We start from the raw sequence: 4,493 nt of genomic DNA on the forward strand, positions 1-4,493 counted from the left end.
ATATCAGGAAGGAAATGAGGCAATACGCAGAACAAGCCAAGGAACACAAATAAAGCAACTGAAGAAATTAAAAAGATTATTCAGGAATATAATGAAAATTTTAATAAGCTGGAAAAATCCATAGACAGGCACCAATCAGAAATTCAGAAGGTTAACAATAAAACTACAGAAGTAGACAACTCAATAGAAAGTCAGAGGAGCAGAATTGAGAAAGTAGAAGCTAGAATTTCTGAACTTGAAGATAAATCACTTGGCACTAATATATTTGAAGAAAAATCAGATAAAAGAATTTAAAAAAATGAAGAAACCTTAAGAATCATGTGGGACTCTATCAAGAGAAATAACCTACGAGTGATTGGCATACCAGAACAGGGAGGGATAATAGAAAATACAGAGAGAATTGTTTAAGATTTGTTGGCAGAAAACTTCCCTGGTACCGTGAAAGATGAGAAGATATCTATCCAAGATGCTCATCAAACTCCACATAAGGCAGATCTTAAAAGAAAGTCACCAAGACATATTATAATCAAACTTGCCAAAACCAAAGATAAAGAGACAATTTTAAGAGCAGCGAGGGATAAATGAAAAGTCACCTACAAAGGAGAGCCAGTAAGAATAAGCTTGGACTACTTGGCAGAAACCATGTAGGCAAGAAGGCAACGGTATGACATATTTAAAAAATTGAAGGAAAAAAACTGCCTGCCAAGAATCATATATCCAGCAAAACTGTCTCTTAAATATGAAGGTGAAATTAAGACATTTCCAGACAAACACAAGTTTGGGGAATTCGTAAAAACCAAACCAAAACTACAAGAAATACTAAAGGGAGTTCTTTGGTTAGAAAATCAATAATATCAGGTATCAACCCAAGACTAGAACACTGGGCAGAGCAACCAGAAGTCAACCCAGACAGGGAAATCCAAAAAAAACAAAGCAAGAATAAAAAAAGGGGAGGGGGCGGGGTAAGAGCCCCTTTATAGAAGCTGGAAGTCGGAGACAAATAGGGGCCCAAGCATCTAAGAATACAGGAGCAAGGAACTGTGGATCATCTTGGGTGAATGGGAGATGGTCAGCAAAATTTCCAGAAAAGAGGGGGAAATCCCCTGGATGGGACTTTCCATGGTCCACAAGAAATACGAATAGCTCCCTCTCATGGACTGAATTGTGTCCCCCCAAAATACGTGTATCAATTTGGCTAAACCATGATTCCAAGTATTACGTGATTGTCCACTATTTTGTTATCTGATGTGATTTTCCTACATGATGTAAATCCTACCGCTACGATGTTAATGAGATGGGATAGGTGACAGTTATGTTAATGGGGCAGGACTCAATCTACAAGGCTGGATTGTATCTTGAGACAATCTCTCTTGAGATTTAAGAAAGAGAAGCAAGCAGAGATACAGGGGGACCTCATCCCACCAAGAAAGTAGCTAACAGAGCAGAGCGTGTCCTTTGGACCCAGGGTTCCTGCACAGAGAAGCTCTAGTCCAAGGGAAGTTTGATGGCAAGGACCTTCCTCCAGAGTCGACAGAGAGAGAAAGCCTTCTCCTGGAACTGATGCTCTGAATTTGGACTTCTAGCCTACTAAACCAAACCCACTGCCGGCAAGTCAATTCCAACTCATAGCAACCCTATAGGACAGAATAGAACTGTCCCACAGAATTTCCAAGGAGCGCCTGGCAGATTTGAATTGCCGACCTTTTGGCTAGCAGCCGTAGCACTTAATCACTACACCACCAGGGTTTCCTCTGGCCTACTAGGCTGAGAAAATAAATTTCTCTTTGTTAAAGCCATCCACTTGTAGTATTTCTGTTATAGCACCCCCAGATAACTAAGACACTCCCCCGAGAGGTATGCAATCTCTTCCCTAGAAGATGAGGGAGAGGACATACACTGGCAAAATTGATTAAAAAAAAAAAAACGCTAAGTGCCCATCTCAGAATAGATGTTTAGTACATGTTTCCTTTTGTTTCTTTTTTCAAACCTTCCTTTTTACATGACTTTTCCGAGTGCTTAGGAATCTCTTTTTGATTCCCTAATGTTCAAGGGACATTCTGTCTCTTTGACTCTCTGAGTGGACTAACCATCGATATTGCCCAAGCCTAGGCAGCCAGCTTCTCTCTTCTGTACACATTGGGTTTTACTAAAAGGCTATCTATGAAAAAAGGGGGAGTTCACCTGTGTTAATGAAAAATTCCCAAAAAAAAAAAAAAAAGAATTTATAATCTCTTGAGGTTGTTTTGAGGTTAAAGCTGACCAAAGAGTGGCACCAAAATTTAGGAACTGGTTTCTTTTTTCCAACAAGGATGTATTGGGGAAAATTCAGGAGCTTAGGTAACACGTTGAGTTCTTCTCTCCTATCTGCCTTGCACTGGTTCCCCTAAGCAGGCTCGCACATGAAGTGAGGAATGTTATCAATTATCTCTGGAAAAGAAAAAGCCCTGGCAACCCCAGGAAGACCAAGGGGAAGAAGCATTGCTATCTCCAGATTTCATTAATCATAGAAAGAGGAGTCCAGCCCAGGAAGCTGCCCAGAGAGATTCTACAAGAGATGAAGTGCCAAAGGTCTGGTAGGCAACAAGCCATGGGCATATGCCTCACATGCTCACACATGTGGGGTAACACACACGTCAGGGTTATCCTACCACAGGGGTGGAGGAGCTATGTATATTCGTCAAATCCCGTCAGTCCTTGGTTGATAGCTACACTGAAGGGAGGGTGGTATGAGTCTCAGGCACTCTGGCCTGCAGTGTGGGCAGAGAGAGGCTTTCTACAGTTTCAGAGAAAGCCCTCAGGTAGAGAGATTGGAGACTGGCAGTTGGAAGTAGGCGTGAGACACAAGGAAGTGGTAAGGCCTTAAGGATACGGGAGAGGTGCTATTGTAGATTTTTATGCTTGTTTAAAGCAGCATCCCAATAGGTTGTTGAACCCTGTTAGTGAGAAAAATAAAGCTGAGCTTGAATGACAAATGATCCAGGGACCAATATCACAAGAGCCACCAAATTAAAATAAAAATTAGAAATACTCGTTCCAAATACTTTATACTCATTCCTCAGGAGCACTGCTGCCATAGAAGGTAAATTTATCATCTCAGTGGTCAAGGCAACTCCATAGGGGACTGGGATCATTCATGTCAATAAATCTCACTTCAAAAGGCAATTGCCAGTAATTCCAGGGTGAGGGCCCCTTACTCTCTGGAGGCAAATTTAGAGCTTGTATGACGTCTGGGTGACTAAGGAGACTTGGATTAATTACAGGCAGGTGGCCATCCTTATCATTTCTGGCATCCAGGGAAATGCTCTACTCACAAAACTAACTTCTGGAGCTGTGTTCGGGACCCTTTCTCGGTCCCTGTAGTACCTTCTCATCCGCCCAGGGCCAGGCCAGGTTCACCACTTGCTGCCCATCAATCCTGCCAAGGGCACTTCATTTGGACGCTCGCTCAGAACACTGGTTTGCTCTGGCAGGTGATGCTAGCATGGCACCATGGGCAAGCAAGAGGCTACCCACAGAGTTCAACTGAGATGCATGGTCCTTCACACCAGCCCTCCTGAAAACCCCTACAGTTCCCATCGACTCTAAAATGTCTGCTCTGTAACTTATATTATTGTCTTATAGCTTTTCTTAACTCTGGTATTATTATTCAAGTGTACATGCATATGTTTTGTTTCTACCAAAGCCATTATCAGGTCTTTGAGAATAACGACCATGACTTCTATGTTTTAGGGTACCCTATCCTCCCCTCTTCCATGCCAACAGAATCTTAATTTTGTTCAGGTGGCAATGTGCCCAGTTTTGGACAGTGAGACCTACAGGTAAGTTGTTGTGAAGACTTCTGGGAAAGTTTTTGCCTTTCCGATAAAAAGAACCAGTTGGCATTGCTGTTCCCCTTTTCTACTTTTTTTTTTTTTTTTTTTTTCTGCCTAGAATACAGATGTGATGGCTGGAGCTGCAGCAATGGCTTTGCAACCATGAGGGAACATCCAAAAGAACTGCACAGATGCTGACCCTGACACTGTTGAACTCATGAACCAACACCAGTATCTGCCTACCTCCAAACTTCTTGTTAGGTGAAAAAATAAGTTCCTATTTGTTTAAGCCCTTGAAAGTGGATTTTTCTATTATTTGTAGCCTCAGAAACATGCTTGACAAAAGAAACAGTAGAAATAGTAGGAGCATGACCTCATTATGTTCATCTCTGCTGTCTAAATCACACACAAGTACACCCCTGGAACAACCTATATCTCATGTGAAATCTGAACTATAAATGGGTATCTGGGAAATGAGGAAATATCTTTGACTTCCTCCCATTTAGCTTTCCCACTACAAAAGGGTTGGGATGGAATTGAGTGAGCCAGTTTGCAATACCTGCCATACCATCCGTGATAGGTAGGGAAATAGAGCCCCCATGCAAAATCCCTGATTGATGCCTCTTCTATTTAGTTAGGGAAAAAGTGGCCGCTGTAGCAGACAAACCCCAAAATCTCAAT

The sequence above is a fragment of the Loxodonta africana genome, chromosome 27, assembly GCF_030014295.1.
Source record: "Loxodonta africana isolate mLoxAfr1 chromosome 27, mLoxAfr1.hap2, whole genome shotgun sequence".
In the NCBI taxonomy this organism is placed as follows: Eukaryota; Metazoa; Chordata; class Mammalia; order Proboscidea; family Elephantidae; genus Loxodonta; species Loxodonta africana.